Below are 23,848 nucleotides of genomic sequence, written 5' to 3'. Positions count from 1 at the left end.
AAGTGTGGCTGCTTTATTCTGAGCAGCAGACTTTTAAAAAACCTCTTTCTACAAATGTCAATAGAACAAAAGAAGTTTGGCTCGTGAAATATTAAGATAAAAAATAAGTTTGATTTTTTTTTTTTTTTGCATAACAGATGATGACAATCTAAAAATACACAAAAGGCTAACAAGGAAGAAAAACCACTCCTTCTGTCTGAGGGGAATGGCGAAATAATGGCCCAAAACTGTCCTCTGCAATTCCTTTGGGGGTGACATTAAAGGAATGGAAGGCATTGGGGAAACCAACGGGAAAATTAGCTTAAAAAAAAAAGATTTCGGGGCGCCTGGGTGGCTCAGTTGTTGAGCGTCTGCCTTTAGCTTGGGTCGTGATCGCAGGGTCCTGGGATCGAGCCCCGCATCAGGCTCTCTGCTCTGCAGGAGGCCTGCTTCTCCCTCTCCTACTCCCCCTGCTTGTGTTCCCTCTCTCGCTGTGTCTCTCTCTGTCAAATAAATAAAATCTTTAAAGAAAAAAAAAAGATTTCATTCTCAAGCAATCTCTGCACCCAACATGGGGCTCGAACTCACAACCCAGAGCTCAAGAGTCACATGCTCTACCAACTGAGCCAGCCAGGCGCCCCCAGGAAAATTAGCTTTGTTAGGAAAATTAGCTTTGTTAGTAAAAATAGTTCTCATTGGATCTAGCTTTTAACAAATCAATGCGCATTTTATGATTCTATGTATTTTCTGGAGTAGAAGTCTGATGTCAGACTTACGTTCACCGCATCTGTTTACCGATAAGAAGAGCTACTCCAAAGCACACAAATGTCTCTAGGGAAGGGGTCTTGGCCTCTTTTTACTCCGTGAGCCTGTGGTTCTTCTTGGTTCTTGTGTATGTGAGATGAGTGTGTCTGTGTGTGTGCACGTGAGTGCGTGTGCACATGGGTGGGAGGGTGGATCCATGCTTTGTGGTTGTTTGAAGAGTTTATGATTTGGGGGAGCCCTTAAAGAGAAAAAAAGAACAGAATGGATACAGAATTAGGTAGGAGAGGGATGTTATTTAGAGTAAGAAAGAAAACACAATACATAGCATTTAAAAAAAAAAAAAAAAGTAATCTCAGGCGCCTGGGTGGCTCAGTTGGTTAAGCGACTGCCTTCGGCTCAGGTCATGATCCTGGAGTCCCGGGATTGAGTCCCGCATCGGGCTCCCTGCTCAGCAGGGAGTCTGCTTCTCCCTCTGACCCTCCTCCCTCTCATGCTGTCTCTCATTCTCGCTCTCAAATAAATAAAATCTTTAAAAAAAAAAAAAAGAAGACCATCAAAAAAAAAAAAAAAGTATCTCTACACCCAACGTGGGGCTAGAACTTATGATCCCAAGATCAAGAGTTACATGCTCTACTGACTGAGCCAGCCAGGCACCTAACACATAGCATTTTAAAGGCTGAGAAATACCTCAAATCTCACATAATTCAGAAAACTGACATAAACTTTTGTTAACTGCCTGACAACGCCCTACAAGGCTTTTCCCCTATAATTTTTGGCTGCAGACTCTTTGAGCACCTTTTTGTATGACAAAAATTTTGTGGTATCATTTTCTAGCAAGAGGATAGAAAGATAACTTATTCTGTTTTTCTTCTGGCGTAGTTGATGGAAATTTGGTTTTCATTATTTTTTTTTAAAGATTTTTAATTTATTTACTCACGAGAGAGAGAGAGGCAGAGGGAGAAGCAGGGTCCCTTGGGGACTCGATCCCAGGACCCTGGGATCATGACCCGAGCCGAAGGCAGACGCTCAACCATCTGAGCCACCCAGGCGCCCTGGTTTTCATTATTGATAGTTTAGAAAATTTTCGGCTTCTCAATTTGTTATTAGTAATGCTGTATACATTTGGGGGACTGCTGTCAAATATGGGGAAACCTCTATCAAGTTTCTTTTATAGAAAAGCTGTACATTTTCAGGGCATATCAAGGATTCAAGTTCAGGGACCAATCTCAAATACTCTGAATTAACAATACTTATTAGCCCACTTGACCTCAATGCCTTGTGGAGGTCTATTATGAGATTTCTGTTATCTTTGTCATTGTCAGTATTTTGGTCAAATCAGCAAGAAATTTAAATATTTTCCCATTGTGTTCATATACTTCACTTCATTAAGTAGATGATTAAACAAACCAAGAACCTATTTATTACCTCTATTCAAAATTTATCGCTTTCTCCTTTGGTATGATCTGAAAAAAGAATTTGTTAGTTTATTTTTCCATGCCAGAATTGTTTCTATTGGTTACATATGGATACACCTGAAAAATAATTTCATTTTATAGGGATTTTGCAATTATATTCACTGCATTATTGATGATATTCTTGGGAGGACAAATTTCTGTTTTGATCTGCTCACAAGTTGAGGCATTTGGAGATTGGAAGAATTTCCCACAGACTAGCTTGCGCTCTGCACATTTCAAACCTCATTTCTCCTCCTCCCACGCCCCAGCTGCTGTAGTGCTCGATGTCATGATGCCAGGTGGGCAGTGGGATTATTCCCGGAAGTCATTCCTACCCCGGGATGGCCGGTAATAACTGCATATGTAAACAGTTCCCATTAAAGGCACACTCAATGTATTCCCAACTCCACTTCCCCTTAGCCAGACCCCAAAGGCCCTGGGCCTCTCCAAGGACCAGAGGGGAAGTGTGACAGAGGGTCAGAGCGGGAAGAGAGCGACCTTAATTAATTACAGCTCAAATCGTTCACTTCTGCAAACTGTAGCAATACACACGACCAGGTGAATACATTTCTGGGGCCCCGCCGAGGGGCCCCCTCACTTCAGCTTCATTAGCTCCGGGCGGGTGTGAGTGTGCGAGGGTTTTTTGTTTCTTTCTTTAACGAGCGGCGGCGGAATACCAAAGGGCCGACTCCGGAAGGCTCCGATCTGCGTCTCCCTACGACCTTGAACAAGCGGCTCGCCTCTGCGTCCACCTCGGTCCCGCACCTGCCGGCCTCCGGCGCGCGCAGGAGCCCGCTAGTGCCGACCCCGTCCCCGGCCGTGCGGCCCCGTGGCCTCTAGAGGGCACCACACCCCCGTCCCGGAGCACCGGCCGCGTGCGCTCGGTTGCCAAGGGGACCGCGGCGTCTCGCGGCTGGACCGGCTCCCGGGGACTTCCGGTGCTCTGCGCGCAGGTGCTCGGCGCGGCCGGTCCACGCCGGCAGAACCCAGGTCAAGGCCGCAGGGCCTGGCGCGGACCCCGCTCGGGTTTGAACGACTGCTCGTGATGGGGCAGGAGCCTCAGGGAGCGCGCCGGCTTCCTCACTGAAGTTCCGGGAACCCTTTCAGGTGCACACAAGAGTTTTCCTTACCCATGAGCCCCCGGGGGGCAAAGGGCCGGGCCCCCTGCTGAGGTCTGCGAGGCGAGGGGAGGGTGGCTTCCCCAGCACTAGGCCTCCTCTGGGGACTTGGCCACCTGTCAGGCTCCTAAAGCGTACAGGACACCCCTGCTCTTGATTTGGGGTGTCTGGGACCTGGGAGGAGGGCTTAGTAGGTGATCCCGGGGTGCTTGTGACAGGTCGCGACCGCGAGCCGGGGTGGGCACACCAGCTAGAGAAGAAGGCGCCGGGCCTCGGAGGGCCTGTGTTGGTGGCACCCCCCGGAGCTGGGCTGCGGGATCCGATGGGGTCCGCACCGCCCCTCTTTGGAGGCCAGGCTGTGCCCTGGGAGGAGGGCCCATCCCGCGGGGCAGCCCCCTCCGAGGCTGGCTGGCTTGGGTCTGGGAGCCGTGGCCGTAGCTCAGGTTTTCAACAAAGTATTGTCTTTGACCGCTGGGCCTCAGGGCCCCGGGGGTCTCCGGGAGACTGTCCAGAGCTCCCCTTCTAGGTCTGAGTAGAGGGTTGGGGCGAGGAGGCAGAAGCAAGGGATTCAGGTGAGAAAATCACTGTGATGAATATGCCGATCATCAGTCCCCACAGCTGAACCCTGGGATAGCCCCGGGTCAGGTGTGGGAGGCTGCTGGGCTGGGCCCGGCCCGTTGTGGACTCGGCACAATCACAATAGCTACTGATTGGGGGTGGGGGTAGGGTGGGGGGCAGGGGGCGGGAAGGGTTGGCCAACAGAGAAGGTACAGGAGGGTATCTGTGGAACCCGTGGGGGGCGGGCTGAGGGGGTGCGAGACTTCCTTGCAGCCCCAGGCAGAAAAGGCACACGGGTGTGTGTGTGTGTGCGTGTGTAAATCAGCATAACACAGAAGGCATTGTTTTAATCACCTTAAAGCGTATAGTTCATTAGCATTACGTCCAGTCCCAGTGTCGTGCAACCATCAACTTTATCTAGTTCCAGAACATTTTTTTTAAAGATTTTATTTATTTATTTGACAGAGAGAGACAGCGAGAGAGGGAACACAAGCAGGGGGAGTGGGAGAGGGAGAAGCAGGCTTCCCGCCGAGCAGGGAGCCCGATGCGGGGCTCGATCCCAGGACCCGAGCGGAAGGCAGACGCTTAACGACTGAGCCACCCTGGCGCCCCCAGAACATTTTTATCACCACAAAAGGGAACCGATTCCATTAGCTGTCACTCCCTATCCCCACCCCTCTCGCAGCCCCAGGCAACCACTACTCTTTCTGTCCCTATGGATTCGCCTATTCTGGGTATTTCAGACAGATGGAATCATAGAATATTTGGTCGTTGGCTTTCCCGGAGCGTGATGCTTCCAAGGTTGATCCGTGTCCTGGCGTGTACGGGTACTTCGTTCCTTTTGGTGGCCGAAAAATATTCCATCGTGCGGACATAGTTGTAGTGCATTCTGTTTATCCATTCCGCTATGAATAGGCACTCGAGCCGTTTCCACATTTTGGCGATTCTGAATAGACACATGTAGCTTTCCTCTGTGTCTTGCTCTCGTCTGGGGGTTCCTCTGAGTGCAGCACTCCCTGCTGATGCTCGGATGTGAACGGCCCCCCACCCTAGCCGGGGGAACTTCGGGGCTCATCAGGCTCGGCCTCAGGCCCCGATATGAAGCAAGAAGAGGGGAGACTGGCTGTCTGTGGGGCGGGGAAGGGTGCGGGGAGCCTGGGGAGCACCCCCTGCACGAGCAGACCAACGTGGTCTTTCTTTGCCAAGGGAGAGGGGCACGTTGTGATGGCCAGTTCTAGGAAAGGTAGCCGATCTCCCCCTTTACTTCCAGAAATCTCTGCGTGGGGGACTCTGTCTCCAAATCCACATGCAGGGAATCTTCCCTGGGCCTGTGGATCCGTGAACAAACCAGATCAAGGTAAGATTTTAATGGCTGGGGGTCCTTTGACCTGTCAAGTCTTCTAGTTACAGAAAATAAACCCGCCTTCCTCCTCTCTGTTCCACCCTGCTCTTGACTAGAAATCAGCTGCTCAGTGAACAGGAGCAGCTCCATTCCAAATCAGGTCATTTGGAATTCAGCATTTCCTGACATACCATGGGTGAGCTGCTCTCAGATTTCCAGGTTCCATTTGAAAAAAAATTTTTTTGTTTTATTTTATTTTTAAATTCTAGTAGAATTAACGTACAGTGTTTTATTAGTTTTAGGTGTACGGGATAGTGATTGAACAGTTGTATTCATTACTCAGCGCTCATGACAACAAGTGCCGTCCTTTATCCCCATCACCTATTTCACCCATCCCCCCAAGCCACCTCCCCTCTGGTGACCATCTGTTTGTTCTCTGGAGTTAGGAGTCTGTTTTTTCGTTTGTCTCTCTTTTTTCTTTGTTCATTTATTTATTAAATTCCACATGAGTGAGATCATATGGTATTTGTCTTTCTCTGACTGATTTCACTTAGCATAATACCCTCTAGCTCCATCCATGTTGTTGCTAATGGCAAGATTTCATGCTTTTTTATGGCTGAGTGGTATTCTATTGTGTATATATACCACAACTTTACTATCCATCTATTTTTTTAAATATTTATTTGAGAGAGAGAGAGCACGTGAGCACAAGCAGGGGGGAAGAGGGAAAAGCAGGCTCCCCACCGAGCAGGGAGCCCGATGCGGGGCTCCATCCCAGGACCCTGAGATCATGACCTAAGCCGAAGGCAGACGTTTAACCGACTGAGCCACCCAGGCGCCTCTCCATTCATCTATTGATGGACACATAGGTTGCTTTTATATCTTGACTAGTGTAAATAATGCTGCAATACACATAAGGGTGCATGTATCCTTTCAAATTAGTGTTTTGGTTTTCTTTGGGTAAATACCCAGTAGTGGAGTTACTGGATTGTATGGTAATTATCTTTTTATTTTCATTTTTTTTTTAAGATTTTATTTATTTATTTGACACACACAGAGAGAGAGCACAAGCAGGGGGAGCGGCCCGGAGAGGGAGAAGCAGGCTCCCCATGGAGTAGGGAGCCCGATGTAGGGCTCAATCCCAGGACCCTGGGATCATGACCTGAGCTGAAGGCAGATGCTAAACCGACTGAGCCACCCAGGCGCCCCTCTTTTTAAGTTTTAGAGGAGACTTGATGATACTGTTTTCCACAGTGGCTGCACCAGTTTGCATTCCCACCAACAGTGCACAAGGGTTGTCCTTTCTCTCCACAGCCTCACCAGAACCTGTTGTTTCTTGTGTTATTGATTTTAGCCATTCTGACAGGTATGAGGCGGTATCTCATTGTAGTTTTGATTTGTAGTTCCCTAATGCCAAGTGGTGTTGCGCATCTTTTCATGTGTCTGTTGGCCATCTGGATGTCTTTGGAGAAATGTCCGCTCATGGCTTCTGGCCATTTTTAAATTGGATTATTTGGATTTTTTTTTTTTTTTTGGTGTTGTATAATTCTGTTATTTTTAATAATTTTATCATTTCAGTGACAGTAATTTATTTTTAAATCTTATTGAGTTAATGATATAGACATGTTGCAAAAGCAAAAGGTATGAAGGGTTTATATTGAAAAATGTGTTGCTTCTATCGTCAGTTCATGTGCATACATTTTTTTCCCTCAGAGGTTACCAATTTTACCAGTTTAAAAAAATTTTTTTTAAAGATTTATTTATTTGAGAGAGAGAGCAGGAGCAGGGTAGGGGGAGAGGGAGAGAGGGAATCTCAAGCAGACTCCCCAGTCAGCATGGGGCCCGACTCAGGGCTCAATCCCATGACCCTGAGATCATGACCTGAGCTGAAACCAAGAGTCAGACACTTAACCAACTGAGCCACCCAGGCACCCTCAGTGTTTTAAAAATTATTCTGAAGATGTTATAGGAATAAGAAACACACATGTATGTGTGTATGTGTGTATGTGCATACATGTGTATGTGTGTATGTGACTGTGTATTTTTCTTACCAAAATGGTGGTTTAGTATAAAAAATGTTCTGCAAGTTGTATAAGTTCTTTATATATTTTGGATACTAACCCTTTATCAGATAGGTCATTTGCAAATATCTTCTCCCATTCAGTAGGTTGTGTTTTTGTTTTGTTGACTGTTTCCTTTGCTGTGAAGAAGCTTTTTATTTTGATGTAGTCCCAATAGTTTATTTTTGCTTTTGTTTCCTTTGCTTGAGGAGACATATCTAGACAAATGTTGCCTCAGCCAATATCAGAGAGATTACTGCCTGTGCTGTCTTCTAGGATTTTTATAGTTTCAGGTCTCACATTTAAGTCTTTAGTCAATTTTGAGTTTATTTTTGTCTATAGTGTTAGAAAATGGTCCAATTTCATTCTTTTGCATGTTGCTATCAAGTTTTCCCAACACCATTTGTTGAAGAGACTGTCTTTTTCCCGTTGCATATTCTTGCCTCCTTTGTTGTAGAATAATTGACCCTGTAATCATGGGTTTATTTCTGGGCTCTTTATTCTGTTCCTTTGATCTGTGTGTTTTTGTGCCAGCACCGTACTGTTTCGATCACTACAGCTTTGTATTTATCTTGAAATCTGGGATTGTGATATCTTTAGTTTTGTTCTTTTTCAAGATTGCTTTGGTTAGGGGCGCCTGGGTGGCTCAGTCGTTCAGCGTCTGCCTTCAGCTCAGGTCATGATCCCAGGGTCCTGGGATCGAGCCCCGCATCGGGCTCCCTGCTCTGCGGGAAGCCTGCTTCTCCCTCTCCCCCCCACCCTCCCGCTTGTGTTCCCTCTCTCGCTGTGTCTCAAATAAATAAATAGATATCTTAAAAAAAAAAAAAAGATTGCTTTGGCTATTCTGGGTCTTTTGTGGTTCCATACAAATTTTAGGATGATTTGTTCTAGTTCTGTGAAAAATGCTGTTGGTATTTTGATAGGGATTGCATTAAATATGTAAGTTGCTTTGGGTAGTATGGACATTTTAACAATATTGGCTTTCCCAATCCATGGGCATAGAATATCTTTCTGTTTGTTTGTGTCATCTTTAATTTCTTTCATCAGTGTTTTATAGTTTTCAGAGTACAGCTCTTTCACCTCCTTGGTTAAGTTTATTTGTCGGCATTTTATTCTTTTTGGTGCAGTTGTAAATGGGGTTGTTTTCTTTCTCTTTCTGCTACTTCATTATGAGTGTATAGAAATGCAATAGATTTCTGTATATTGATTTTGTATTCTGCGATTTTACTGAATTCATTGATTAGTTCTGATAGTTTTCTGGTGGAGTCTTTAAGGTTTTCTATATATAGCATCATGTCATCTACAAATACTGAAAGTTTTATTTTTTCCTTACCAATTTGGATGCCTTTGATTTCTTTTTGTTGTCTGATTGCTGTGGTTAGGACTTCCAGTACGATGTTGAATAAAAGGGGTAAGAGTGAACATCCTTGTCTTGTTTGATTTTAGGGGAAAAGCTCTCAGTTTTTCCCCTTCGAGGATGATATTAGCTGTGGGTTTTTCATATATGTCCTTTATTATGTTTAGGTATGTTCCCTCTACCTCTACTTTGTTGAGGGTTTTTATCATGAATGGATGTTGTACTTTGTCAAATGCTTTTCTGCATCTATTGAAATGATCATATGGCTTTTGTCCTTTCTCTTGTTGATAAGATGGATCACGTTGATTGATTTGTGAATATTGAACCACCCTTATATCCCTGGAGTAAATCCACTAGATCATGGTGAATTATTTTTTAAAATGTATTGTTGGATTTAGTTTGCTGATATTTTGTTGATAATTTTTGTATCTGTATTCATCAGAGATACTGGCCTGTTCTCTTTTTTGTGGTGTCTTTATCTGGTTTTGGAATCAGGGTAATGCTGCCCTCATAGAATGAATTTGGAAGCTTTCCTTCCTCATCTATTTTTTGGAATAGTTTTTGAAGAATAAGTATTAACTCTTCTTTAAAAGTTTGGTAGTGGGGTGCCTGGGTGGCTCAGTTGTTGAGCATCTGCCTTTGGCTCGGGTCCTGATCCAGGGGTCCTGGGATCAAGCCCCACATCAGGCTCCCTGCTCAGTGGGGAGCCTGCTTCTTCCTCCCCCACTCCCCCTGCTTGTGTTCCCTCTCTCACTGTGTCTCTCAAATAAATAAATAAAATATTTAATAACTAACTAACTAACTAACTAACTAACTAACTAACTAACTAACAGTTTGGTAGAATTCCCCTCTGAAGCCATCTGGTCCTGGACTTTTGTTTGATGGAAGTTTGTTGATCACTGATTCAGTTTCATTGCTGGTAACTGGTCTGTTCATATTTTCTATTTCTTCCTGATTCAGTTTTGGGACGTTATGTTTCTAGGAATTTATCCATTTCTTCTAGTTGTCCAATTTGTTTGCATATAATTTTTCATAATGTACTGTAATAATCCTTTGTATTTCTGTGATGTAGGTTGTCATTTCTCCTGTCCATTTCTGATTTTGTTTATTTGAGTCCCTCCCCCCCTCTTTTTTTTTTTTTTATCAGTGTGGCTAAAGGTTTATCAACTTTGTTGATCTTTTCAAAGAACCACCTCCTGGTTTCATTGATCTATTGTTTTTTTTTTTTAGTTTCTATTTATTTCTGCTCTAATGTTTGTTATTTCTTTCCTCCTACTTGTTTTGGCTTTTTTTTTTTTTTTTTCCTGACTCCTTTTCTTGTAAGGTTAGGTCATTGATGTGAGATTTTTCTTGCTTCTTGAGGTAGGCTTGCTATAATCTTAGAACAGCTTTTGCTGCATCCCAAAGATTTTGGACCACTGTGTTTTCATTTTTATTCATCTTTATGTATTTTTTGATTTTCTCATTAATGTCTTGGTTGACCCATTCATTGTTTAGTAGCATGTTATTTAACCTCCATGTATTTGTGTTCCGTCCAGGTTTTTTTTTTTTCTGTGGTTTATTTCTGGTTTCATAGCGTTGTCTTCAGAAAAGATGCATGGTTTGATTTAAGTCTTTTTTAATTTATTGAGACTTGCTTTGTGGCTTAATGTGATCTTTTCTGGAGAATATTTCATGTGCACTTGAAAAGAATGTGTTTTCTGCTGTTTTAGGATGGAATGTTCTGAATGTATCTGTTAGACCCATCTGGTCCAATGTGTCATTCAGAGCCACTCTTTCCTTGTTGGTTTTCTGTTTGGATGATCTATCCATTGATGTAAGTGGGGGTGTTAAAGTCCCCTACAATTATTGTATTACTATTGATTTCTTCCTTTATGTTTGTTAATTGCTGCTTTATGTAATTTGGGTGCTTCCATGTCGGGTACATAAATATTTACAATTGTTGTACCTTCTTGTAGGGTTGTCCCCTTTATGATTATGTAGTGTCCTTCTTTGTCTCATTACAGTTTTTATTTATTTTATTTTTTGTTAAGTAGGCTCCATGCTCAGCATGGCACCCAACGTGGGGCTTGAACTCACGACCCTGAGATCAAGACCTGAGCTGAGATCAAGAGTCAGACACTTGGGGCGCCTGGGTGGCTCAGCTGTTAAGTGGCTGCCTTCGGCTCTAGTCATGATCCCAGGGTCCTGGGATCGAGCCCTGCATTGGGCTCCCTGCTTGGCGGGGAGTCTGCTTCTCCCTCTCCCACTCCCCCTGCTTGTGTTCCCTCTTTCGCTGTGTCTCTCTCTGTCAAATAAATAAATAAAATCTTAAAAAAAAAAAAAAAGAGACACTTAACTGACTGAACCACCCAGGCAACCCTACAGTTTATTTTAAAGTCTGTTTTGTCTGATATAAGTATTGCTACCCTAGCTTTCTTTTCACTTCCATTTGCATGATAAATGTTTTTCTATGCCTCCACTTTCAATCTGCTTATATGTGTAGATCTCAATCACTTTTTAAAAAAAATATTTAATTAATTTATTTAACAGAGAGAGAGAGACAGTGAGAAAGGGAACACAGCAGGGGGAGTGGGAGAGGAAGAAGCAGGCTTCCTGCTGAGGAGGGAGCCCTATGCAGGGCTCGATCCCAGGACCCTGGGATCACGACCCGAGCTAAAGGCAGTTGCTTAACCAAATGAGCCACCCAGGCGCCCCACTTTTTTTTTTTTTTAAAGGAGACCAACATTAGTTTGCCAATTTTGTGTTTTGACAAGTTAGAGAATTAAAAAAACAACAACAACCCACTAGTATCATCATCATATAAGGATGGACATTTGAATTTTAAAAGGTCCAAAGATCCTATAATATCATAGGACCATCTTTTAAATGGAGCAGTTTCAGTTTTATGAGAATCTTACGGTGTTGTTTTGATTTCTCTCATCTGCCTCATTTTGACCAGACAGATCCTCAGAGTATGAGGTTTGGGGACCAGCCCAGTGTTTAGAAACCCACCCTCCTTGGATCCCTTCCTTAGGACCCCTGGGAGCTTCCCATCTGGTTATCTTGTTTGCTTCTTTAGTTATTCTTGCAGTTTGCTTTTTTAAAACTTTACTGATTACTTAAAAAATTAAAAATTAAAAAAAAAAAAGGAATCTTTGCAGACACCTGCCTGGCTCAGTTGGTAGAGCATGAGGCTCTTGATCTCTGGGTTGTGAGTTCGAGCCCCACGTTGGGTATAGAGATTACTTAAAAATAATGAACGTCAAAACTTTACTGAGTAATAATTGACAAATATAATTGTATATAGTTAAAGTGCACAGCATGATAATATGCATATATATTGTAGAATGATTGCCAAGATCAAAATAATTAACACATCCATCACCTCACATAGTTAAAACATAGTTGGCTGTGTGTGTGTGTGTGGTGAGCATGTTTAAGATCTATTCCCAACAACTTTCAAGTCTACAATAATATATTAATTATAGTTACCATGCTGTACATTAGATCTTTAGACCTTCTTTTTTAAAAATTTTTAAAAAAATTTTTTTATTTTTTTTAAGATTTTATTTATTTGACAGAGAGAGAAACACAGCGAGAGAGGGAACACAAGCAGGGGGAGTGGGAGAGGGAGAAGCATGCTCCTGGCTGAGCAAGGAGCCTGATGCGGGGCTCGATCCCAGGCCCCTGGGATCATGACCTGAGCCGAAGGCAGATGCTTAACCGACTGAGCCACCCAGGCACCCCTAAATTTTTTTTATTTTTGAGTAATCTCCACACCCAACCAGGGGCTCGAACTCACAACCCTGAAGATCAAGAGTCAGATGCTCTACCATCTGAGCCAGACAGGCGCCCCGACCTTATTCTTCTTAAAACTGAAGATTTGTACCCTTTGACCTACACCAGTCCATGTAGGTTTTCTTAACCAGGCATTCGTGGGGTCATTAGCTAATGAGAAATCACACTGTTCAAATCAGAACCTCTTGTAGCTTTTAGAAATCTCTTAGTGGTGAGTAACCTTTATCTTCCCCCACAAGAGCCAATTTCGGGGGAAAAATGATGCTTGTGGGTTGCATTTATTTTTATTCCCAATGAAAATAGCTTTGAGTCTCATGGGGGAAAATGTATTTTCTTCCAGGGTAGAATGCGTGGGCAGTCAAGGAGATTTATGCTAATGAGAGACTGGTGCTGCTTTCCAGTTACTAAAATGTTAATATCTGGCATAGTTGAGAACTAGTTACCTAGAGGCAGCTTTCTAATTCCTTACCCTAAAATTCATTGACAGGCTGAGGGTATAGGTAAAGAGAAGGGCACAAAACCATTTACTACCAGCAGGAGGCCTCATTTCTCCCCATTTGATCCATCGGACTTGTTTTGATCCCGTACAGGAAAGGAACCTGTGAAGACTTCTGCTTGTCCTTAGTACATTGCAAACTGTACATTTCAGTCAGAACGCAGGTGCTTTCTAGGGTGGAGTTAACAGCCCGTGCTCCAAACAGCTGCTGTCCTCGGGGAGTACCGGCTTCCTACGAGGTCCTTAAGGAAGCCCAGAGTGAACCTACTGGAATCGCTATTTATGAAGGCTTTAAAAAAATTACAAAAATAAGTGCTTCTGTGTTATCAGGCAGATTTTACATACAGAGATCGCAAGTCAAATTATTGTGCGGTTGAGACATCTATTTTTACTAAATCATTCAGGTCAGCTCTAGCGGACCATAACTATGACAAAGAATTTGATCCAGGGGCGCCTGGGTGGCCCAGTTGGTGAAGCATCTGTGTTGGGCTCAGGTCATGATCCCAGAGTCCTGGGATCGAGTACCCCCATGTTGGGCTTCCTGCTCGGTGGGGGTGGGGAGTCTGCTTCTCCCTCTACCCCTGCGTGTGCACGTTCTCAAATAAATAAAATCTTTTTAAAAAAGACTTAAAAAAGAATTTGATCTGATTGATGCTAAGGTGTGGTGTTTGTGCCCTGGAGTCCAACTGCGCGGGTTCGATTCGGGAGGGAGCATTGTGAACTAATTTAGTTCCTGCTGTGTGTGGCTCCTCGCGTGGAGGGACTTCCCAACAGGGTCAGTGGAGTGTGATGGGGTTAGCAAGACGTCAAAGCTGGGGACTGTTTTTAATGAGCCAGCGGAGGAGGAACAGACACCCGGTACAGCAAACTTGGAGAAATCACATGACCGAGGACACGCTTCCATATTCATTTCCTTATGCCTGCCTTTTCAGGCAAGAGCGTGCTTTGCCAGCTGAGGACTAAACAGAATTGTCTGCCAGGCCGCAATTTTCAGTTGGGTTTTCATTGTTAAAAAAATGATTTAAAAAAGCCCCAGAGTTGGGGGGAGGCACCTGACTGGCTCAGGTGGTAGAGCATGTGACTCTTGATCGGGGGGTGGTGAGGTCAAGCCCCACCTTGGGAATGGAGCCTACTTAAAAAATAATACTAAGTAAAATAATAATAATAATAATAATAATAATAATAATAATAATAATAATAATAAAAATAAACACCGGAAAACTCCTGAAAGTGGGGCCTTCGGTGGAAGCAGCAGCATTGCTGCCCTTGACATTGAGTAGAGGCCCCAAAAGCCCCAGAAGCTGCACCTCGCTTATTTAGGGCCATTTCATTAGATTTTGTGCTTTGGTAGTAAATTAAGAAAGCAGAAGAAAAAAAAAAAGATCACCTATTGGGGGGGAAAAATGCAACACATGCTAAGAGTTTATTCTATGAATAACTTTAAATCCTTGCAAGCCGTTTTTTCTGTTGACCTCTGTCGGACACCCCACCCCCACCCCACCCCGCAAACCGAAAGCTCAGCCTCGGTTTTCTGCGACAGAGAGAGGAACCGGTTTGTGGACAAAAAAGGTCTTTAATGTCCTCTCCCCCGGGGGCGTGGCAGCTGCCCGATTACAAAACAGCCCCCGCGCGGCTGTGACGTGCCGACGATCTGTTCCGGGACAGAAAACCGTGTAGGTTCGTGCCCGGGGCGCGCGGGACACCTTCCCTGGCTCCCCGGTGGCTGATGGCAGTGGACCCGCCGCCCAGTGCCTTTGAACTGCGGCCGTGCGTTTGCCCGCTTCGTTCGGCCCCCAGCGAAGACAAAGAAAACACGTTTTTGTGGTTCCCTCTCCCTGCCGAGAAACCCCGGGAAAGCCTGCTAAAGCTCTCGGAGCGGAGCTTTCTCCCCGGGACGAGGCCATTGTAGCTTCCTCACGGGGTGATGAGGATTAGAGCCGTCTTTTCGCGATCCATATAATGCTATCTCGTGAGAGCACCGAGCAAACCAATAGGGAAAAATCCCCACTGGAATTTTCCAAAGCAAACACCGCACCGAGCTGACCGCCATTGGTCATCCATGAAAGTCCTCTCCCAAGCACCACCGAGAACCACTGGGTGAACTACTTAGGCAGAGGTTCCAGAAGATTCTTCCTGCTAATTTCAGCCACAAAGCCACATTGAGACGTAAAAACACGACCCCGAAGTTGTGACCCCCACCCCCACCCCCAGTTTCTTTGCTTTCCTTCGAATGCATTTGTTGCTCTAAAGTAAATCACACGGTCCCAAAACATCCTGGATAAAAATAAATTAAGTCGTGTTTCTTTCTGAGTTGGAAATTGGCTGTTCAGCCAACCATGCTTTTTGCTAAACTCAGGGCTTTGTTTTTGCTTCTTACTGAAGCAGGTTTATAAACAGCAGAGGCAAAATGCACCAACTCAAACAGATGGCTCAAAGCGCTATTTCATTTGTCATTATTTGTTCGGGGAATATTGCAGAGCTGGGCTGCTGGGACTGCAGACCGAAAGCTAGAGGACTCGTCTTGGGCAGAAGCAGCGCTCCCTAGTTGCAGAGCCGGGGCTCAGTACTTCCCTTTTCGGCAAGGAAAATTTGACAGAAGCCAGCCTCCTCTTGCTCTTGGGACTCTAATCACAGGGGAGACCAACCAGATGACTAGGAATCTTGTTTCCACAAATGGTTGAAGGCAGTCGTGTCCGACCCCCACGTCTGTGCGGAACGCCATTTCTAACCCAGACCCCCATCGTCCCTTCCGGAGAAACACCATCCCTTCCTTTGGACCCTGACACCTTAGCCAGGAAATGCTACACTCTGGTCATTCTGCTCACACAATGAGCAATGCTCAGTGTTCCCGAATTCACCAGTTTGTTTATTTATTTATTTTCTTTTTCCTTAGAATTCTTTAAGATCCTCCTGGTCCTTCTCCGGAGAAATACGACTTGCAGTTCTCCCCGTGGAACTGCCAGCCTCGGGTCGCTGTGACCTCCTGAGCTGGCCATCCGGCAGCAGGCGTGGACTCTGTTATGCACTGCGCCTCAAGGATACCCACCGAACCGCAACGGGAACCTGGTTATCCAGCCTCATCTCTGTTGACGAAAATAATACTCGAAGCAGACTTGCCAGTTCCGGCCAAGAGGTGCGTGGGTGTTCTATTTGTTGACTCGTCTGTAGTTTTACAGTTTGGCAAACCCCCCCTCCCCCAGTTTTTTTAAAGAACAACGGTGCCCTATGGAAATGGTTTTCAAACTCTGCTGCATGTTGCATGTGGAACCTAAAAAAAATGCTACAGATTCCTGGACACACCACATCTATGCTCAGTTTCCAGGAGTGGGACGCAGAAATTGTTGCGTTTTTGTTGTTTTTTTTTTTAGAATTGTTTTAAAGATTATTTATTCATTTATTTGAGAGTGAGAGAGAGAGAGCAGAGCAAGAGAGAACACAAGTGGGGGGGAGCCGAGGGAGAGAGAGAAGCAGGCTCCCCACCGAGCAGGGAGCCCGATGTGGGGCTCGATCCCAGGACCCCGGGATCATGACCTGAGCCGAAGGCAGACGCTCAACTGAGCCACCCAGGCGCCCCTGGACATTGGGTTTTTAAAAAAGCTCCCCAGGGGTGCCTGGGTGGCTCAGATGGTTAAGCGTCTGCCTTCGGCTCAGGTCATGATCCCAGGGTCCTGGGATCGAGTCCCACATAGGGATCCCTGCTCCTTGGGAGCCTGCTTCTCCCTCTGCCTCTCTCTCTCTTTCTCTATCTCTCATGAATAAATAAAAAAATAAAAATAAAAATAAATTAAAAAGCTCCCCAGATGTTCCTCATTCAGCCAGTTCAGCATCAGCCCTTGGACCAGTTTAGAACACCACCACCTCGTAGAAGTTATTCTCTGTATATTTATGATTCTGTGTGTTTATGATTCAGCCCATACAAAGCCAAAAACCACGTTAACTCACTTAAAACCCAAAAAACTAGCAGTGTATCTGTCCATGTGGGGATTCAACCCTTTCAGTCTACCAGACATCATCACTATCCCAAGAACAACAAAAAGTCTTTTTTTAAAGTCTCTATATGTGAAAAGTGGGTCAAAACTCATTTGACAACATATAGACTATGATCCTCGTGCTGTTTTAAAGCCAAAGTTTGAAACTTTCCTAGTTTAGATTACCACACAGTCTGTGAACAGCATTTCAATATAAATGCATTTCCTTCTCAGACAATCTGGAGCTTTGATTCTGCCAGCTCTGGGGCAATTCAACTTGACAATAGTATCTTTTTCACAGTAGCATTGGCTGTTATAGGTCGTACACCAGATTTTCTTCTGATTGTCCTCGTTTTAGCTTGAATTTTCTTCTCTTGCGTGCACTCAGGGTGATCCTTTCCGTGTTTTGAAGGGAACGAGCTGAAGCCCACCCACCATGAGTCCTTACATGTACATACACACAGTCACTCCTTGGGACTGCTGACCCAGTCTGCACACTTTGTCCCTTACTTTGTTCTTGCTTCTTATTTAATGTTATTGTTTGTTTTAAAGATTTATTTATTTGAGAGAGCGAGTGAGCACACGCGCGAGTGCACGCAAGGGGGGTGGCAGGGGGGGTGGACAGAGGGAGAAGCAGGCTCCCCGCTGAGCAGGGATCCCAGGACCCTGAGATCATGACCTGAGCCGAAGGCAGACGCTTAACCCACTGAGCCACCCAGACGTCCCCTCCATTTTAATTCTAAGCAGAGAGATTTTGTTACCTTTCTTTAAACATGAAATTGGCACCGACTGTCTGTCAAGAAAGCTGGCTTTTTTATCAGAAAAGACACAAGCACATCTGAAAAAGCCCAGGGAGGACATGCCTGACACTAGCATTTCTCCGGACTGGATACAAATGAGTTTACACAAGATGAATGGCTGTGCACTTGGCGTCCAGAGTCCAGAGCTTTCCAGAGACCAGGTTGGGACCCAAAGCACCATACTCAAATCGAGAGCAACTGGAACAGACCACAGTTTAAGGCATTATCCAAAGAATGTGAGTTTGAGGGGCGCCTGGGGGGCTCAGTCAGTTAAGCCTCTGCCTTCGGCTCAGGTCATGATCTCAGGGTCCTGGGATCGAGCCCCGCATCGGGCTCCCTGCTCGGCGGGAGGCCTGCTTCTCCCTCTCCCTCTGCCCCTGCCCCTCATCCCGCTTGTACTCGTGTGCTCTCTCCCAAATAAGTAAATAAAATCTTAAAAATAAAAAAAAGAATGTGAGTTTGAGTGAGAAGTGCACTTCACACATAGAATTCGTGCTTTGGTTCCGATACCCACCCTCCCCTCCTTTCTTTAGGGTCACTTTCTTCAGTACCTGTAACATGGCTGCAGCGTTAAGTATTATTCCCGAGTGATCGTTACAGCTCAAGTCATGTCTGATGGAAACTCATCTTAACAAAGAGCAGAGGGAAATGCACATGAGAATGATTCCCACCCTGAGGCTGGCCATGGGCAGTTTAAATTCAGACCCTTTCAGAAAGCTTCATAAGGAGGCATGTCTTTAATCAGAATGACTGTGGTGGGCTTTAATATGAATAAACAGCTTTTTATTTTTTTAATGAGGGAAAACATTCCTAGTTGAGATCAAAGTTAAGAACCATACACAAAGTAAGACTGTGTTAGTTAGCATTGTTTTTCTTCTCATTCCAAGTGGTGCCTACAGGAGACCCTCATCTGAGCTACCGGTGTATAATTTTTCAGTGTACTTACTCTCACATCAGCACTAAGAAAAAGTAAAAGGCATGTTTGTTTTCAAAATTGCAACCCCACGGGGCGCCTGGGTGGCTCAGTTGGTTAAGCGACTGCCTTCGGCTCAGGTCATGATCCTGGAGTCCCAGGATCGAGTCCCGCATCGGGCTCCCTGCTCAGCAGGGAGTCTGCTTCTCCCTCTGACCCTCCTCCCTCTCATGCTCTCTGTCTCTCATTCTCTCTGTCTCAAAATAAATAAATAAAAATCTTTAAAAAAAAAAAAAAAAAAAAAAATTGCAACCCCACATCAAATTCATAACAAAAGCTGTTCCTCAGTGGGAGTACACACGAGACGAGACACACAGCGAAGACCTGTTGCAGGTTGATGTCTGGCATCATTTAAAATATGGGACAATGGGGGCACCTGGGTGGCTCAGTCATTAAGCGTCTGCCTTCGGCTCAGGTCATGGTCCTGGGGTCCTGGGATCGAGCCCCACATCGGGCTCCCTGCTCCGCGGGAAGCCTGCTTCTCCCTCTCCCACTCCCCCAGCTTGTGTTCCCTCTCTCGCTGTGTCTCTGTCAGATAAATAAATGAAATCTTAAAAAAATAAATAAAATATGGGACAATATAGTGTTTTAGGCAGCTATATTTCCTCTCTTAATCTAGACGCAAAATGTAACACTGCATTTCAGATTTAGTACTTACGTTGGTGAACAAATTCAGAACACAAAAAACCCATCCTTACTTTTCTTTTCCTGACTCACTAGTCAAATTTATTATTTTTTTAAAGATTTTATTTATTTGACAGAAAGAGAGCGTGAGCAAGCACAAGCAGGGGGAGCAGGCTTCCCCGAGCAGGGAACCAAATCTAGGGCTCGATCCCAGGGTCCTGGGATAGTGACCTGGGCTGAAGGCAGGTGCTTAACCGACTGAGCCACCCAGGCGCCCCTTGTTAGTCAAATTTAGAAGGCCAAGTTTTAACAACTGCTTTTAAACCAACCTAACACCAAACTCCAACTAGGAGATTCAGGCATGACATTATTTAGTTATGTCTCCTTTTGGTCCTAGCCTTATATTTCCAGTTCATTCTTGACTTAAAAAAAAAAAAATAAACATTCTAGAGTTAAACCAGCTTCCCTAGGATATAAATTATTACTCTTCTTCTTCTTCTCAGCCTCGGATTGATTTTTGTTTTAAAGATTTTATTTATTTATTTGACAGAGAGAGAGATAGTGAGAGCAGGAACACAAGCAGGGGGAGTGGGAGAGCGAGAAGCAGGCTTCCCGCCGAGCAGGGAGCCCGATGCGGGGCTCGATCCCAGGACCCTGGGATCATGACCTGAGCCGAAGGCAGACGCTTAACGACTGAGCCACCCAGGCGCCCCGGATTGATTTTTGTAATGATTATTGCCTATCAACTTCATAGCAGAACAGCAATTAAAAGCTTAAATGTAAATTGAAACTGATAAATTATTACTGCTCAAGAGCACTCAAAATTGTTACTCTTGGTTACTTGGCACTGTGCTTTTCTAGAGACAAAAACACAGTGAGTGGAGGGACATCCTGTAGCCATTTCTAGGTTATCATGGGTGGTAAGGTGTTTTCAATACTACGTTCTTCTCCAGCCTGCACTCCTTCCAAAACAGTATATTGGATTCTTTTCCCTGTCCAAACGGAGTATCTGCTAACCTTAGTTTAAGAAGGCTATTTCAAGTTTTTTTTTTTTTTTTTAAAGATTTTTATTTATTTATTTATTTAACAGAGATAGCACAAGTAGGCAGAGCGGCAAACAGAGGGAGAAGGAGAAGCAGGCTCTCCGCAGAGCAGGGAGCCCGATGCGGGGCTCGATCCCAGGACCCTGGGATCATGACCCGAGCTGAAGGCAGCCGCTTAACTGACTGAGCCACTCAGGCGCCCCTATTTCAGGTGTTTAATGCTGTGTCAATATGTGCCAAACAATAACTCAACATCCAATTTATCTAGCACTTGCATTACTAGCAACAACTGCTAAACCATGCTTCGGTGGCTATATTAGAAAGGCAAATCTGTTCATATTTTATTGCAAATCTAAATTTTTAGATTTTGCTTTTTAATTAAAAAGTCCAACCTTGGGGCAAAAGAGAAGGCTAACTGCAACCTAAGAAAGAGCTTGGTATGTATTTTTTCTTCTTTTTTTAAAGATTTTATTTATTTATTTGACAGAGAAAGTCACAGCGAGAGAGGGAACACAAGCAGGGGGAGTGGGAAAGGGAGAAGCAGGCTTCCTGCAGAGCAGGGAGCTCGATGTGGGGCTCGATCCCAGGACCCCGGGATCATGACCCGAGCCGAAGGCAGACGCCTAACAACTGAGCCACCCAGGTGCCCCTGTATTTTTTTCTTTTCTTTAAGTCAAAATCTGTCATGAGAGACAGTAAAAACTTGGTATTTAACACTGACTCAGGGAAGCGCCTGGGTGGCTCAGTCGGTTAAGCGTCTGCCTTCAGCTCAGGTCATGATCAGGGGGGGTCCTGGGATCGAGTCCTGCGCCGGGCTCCCTGCTCAGGGGGGAGTCTGCTTCTCCCTCTGACCCTCCCCACTGCTCGTGCTCTTTCTCAAATCTTAAAAAAAAAAACCCACAAAAACTGACTTGGTAGCTTTAGCTTGTAAGTCTTTAGCACATTCATGGTCTTAAGTCTTTAAGTCAGACTTCCTAAAGGAACATGTTAGCCTTTGGGGAATCTGTGTAAGACCTGTTTTGTAGTGAAAAAATTTATCCTAAATGCTTAAGACACTCTGAAAGTAGATGGCTGAAAGAACTAATTAATAGTCCTGCTGAGGAATATTTTCAGTAAGGGAAGGTACTCACCAAATTTGAGCAGTCACCATCTAGATTTCTGTTTTTAAACACACAGCTTGAAAAAACTCTTTGCCTATTCACCCAACAGAACACACTAATTTATATCAAGAACTAGGTCGGGGACACATCCTGAACATCTAGAGGCCTTAGGAAAATGGATTACCAAGGGCTTTTCCTCAACACACACTGAGCCCTAACTGTCGACCTGTTTGCTTGGTGCCCTGCACGTTAAGTGCTTCCTCCTGCCAACAGCCGCGGTGGAAGCAGCAGTTGGGTCCGAAGGCAAGGGGATTCTGAACCTTCGTGATGCAACGCTTCCTTCACTCTAAGACACCAGACTTAAGACCCCCAAGTTATCTTTACTTCTGAATTCCAAAGGTGTACCCCGTGTTTTAGGTGAGTGGGGAATTACATGAGAATTTGACCGATCCGGAGGGTGATGTACAGCAACACTCTTAATACATTTCCCAATCTTCACGCGAGGGAATCCCTCCAAAGGACTCCTGGAAACTCTCACAGCATCCAAAGCATTCATTTTGAGTATTTTAACATCTATACAGTTGAAAACAGAAAATGAATACGACTCTTGCTATCTTGCAGGTGACCCCCACCAGGGTACCCTTGGGGACGAATGGTGAGAAGGGGAAGGAAACCAATTGTTACACTTGTTCTCACCCAGGGAGTGCTTCGACAGACACGCAGTGAGGCCTGGGCAGCAGAATACTGGTGCGGAGTCTGCTCGGCGTCTTAACTGTAGTGTGCGTGGAAAGAAAACTGGAGGCTCGGACGCAGAACCATCTCCAGAGAACCGCTTATACAGGGCACTCCTGTAATAGTTTGAGGACTCCTCAAAGGTTCAGTTCCATGAGACTTTTTCTTCATAAACAACTTGTAAATTGGCCAGCTTTATTGCTAATTACACATAAAAACAGGGTTTCTCTACACCGCTAGGTTAATGGAAAAATAAGCCACACGAGAAAAGCCCAACACAATGAAAAACTTCTACTTCCAGATATTAAAAAAGAGGTATTCGCCATGGGTTACTACGAAATGGGATTGCCCACATTTTGATACAATTCCTGAAATTTCAGTCTGTAATTTTGCTTACTGGGGCACCATGTAGTAAGATGGCATCTTTGGATGAAATGTGGTATATTTAAAATGTTGATGGAGCACAAGGAGATGACCTCTCATTTTCAGAAGACAGTTAAAAGCATTCCCACTATACTCTGGAGTCTTATAGTTTAAATGGACTTGCCTTTCAAATCAAGTGATTTTTATAGGGGTCTGATATTTATGGACAGAAGTTTGTGGTTGAAGAAATTCCCTTTGAGACTTTTATCCCTAAAGAAAATGATTTATGAAAACCTTTTATGTAACCCCCAACTTTAAATGTTTAGGTATATAGATAGTAAAAATTTAACTGTTGTTAATTTTTTACCGACCTGTAAGTTGTCAGTTCAAAATATCGGTGGCTATGTACATTTTCATTCAATTAGGTGTATTCATGTAGCTAAGAATAAAGTTCAAATGGTTTAATCCAAGTGCAGTTTTCCAAAATGCAGAACGGTGGTTAAGTATCAGTCTTTTGATTCTATTTTTCAGAAATGTACAAATCTGAGCTAGATCTTTAGCAGTACCCCAACTTAAAGGACACACCAACAGGCTTCTGTGGCAATCCTATTTCTTTGGAACACTGCAACAAAGAATTGCTTTTCAGATACTAAAAAGCAGAGCAGATGCAATCTGCTGGAGAATTAACTGAATTGTCACTTCTAGGACTCCCCTTAAAACGTGACCTGCTGCACTTCTGATATTTAAATGAAACTTGAAACACCAGAGTGTTTGCCAAATCTCCATTTTAGACTGAACTGTTAAGGCAGCAATTAGATCACAACTCAATTTTTGAACTGCTTAGATGTGAATATACTTTGGAGATACAAAGGAGGGCCAAATTCCTCTATTTGTAAACACTTCCCTTTTTAAGATCCCATTAAATCTATTACACCTCTAATTTACCTCCGTTTAGATATCTATTTTAATAAATAAAAGGGAAAGCCGAAAGTTAATTTATAAAGTTTTATTTTTGTATATGTGCTAAATCTTAGGAACTGTGGACAATCTTCAGTCTGTTGGCTTGTAAAAGGCTGAGAAGTGTGTGATCTGGGTGCTGAATTTCCTTTGGGGAATCTGGATTTCAAAAAAAAAATCACTCATTTGCAAGTTTAAAACATGGTGCACCTTTCCCCTTTTTCTTACACCTATGAATTTGGAGGAAAAGTGCTACATTTCTGCAAATGTAAAATAATTGTTATAAATACAGTTGGCAGCAAGTTCTTAATACATTTAGCACTTTTTGTAGTGATGTATCACACCCAAAACCTTATTTTCAAACACTAAACACTCATGT

At 44.2% G+C, this 23,848-nt stretch overlaps 1 long non-coding RNA gene across 1 annotated transcript; it reads left to right on the top strand.

Annotated features, from left to right (window-relative positions):
• Positions 1 to 3,160: 3,160 nt before the first annotated feature.
• LOC135361919 (uncharacterized) lies at positions 3,161 to 22,918 on the top strand. Its single transcript, XR_010406087.1, has 3 exons — positions 3,161 to 3,305; positions 15,803 to 16,042; positions 22,039 to 22,918. It is a non-coding gene; the product is annotated as an uncharacterized LOC135361919 (long non-coding RNA).
• The last annotated feature ends 930 nt before the right edge of the window (positions 22,919 to 23,848 follow it).

Source organism: Mirounga angustirostris, unplaced genomic scaffold (assembly GCF_029215605.1).
Source record: "Mirounga angustirostris isolate CCGP_5_RB_7025 unplaced genomic scaffold, mMirAng1.0.hap1 SCAF_11, whole genome shotgun sequence".
In the NCBI taxonomy this organism is placed as follows: Eukaryota; Metazoa; Chordata; class Mammalia; order Carnivora; family Phocidae; genus Mirounga; species Mirounga angustirostris.
Note: the sequence above shows the minus strand (reverse complement) of the source record. Positions and strands in the feature narration are given on the sequence as shown.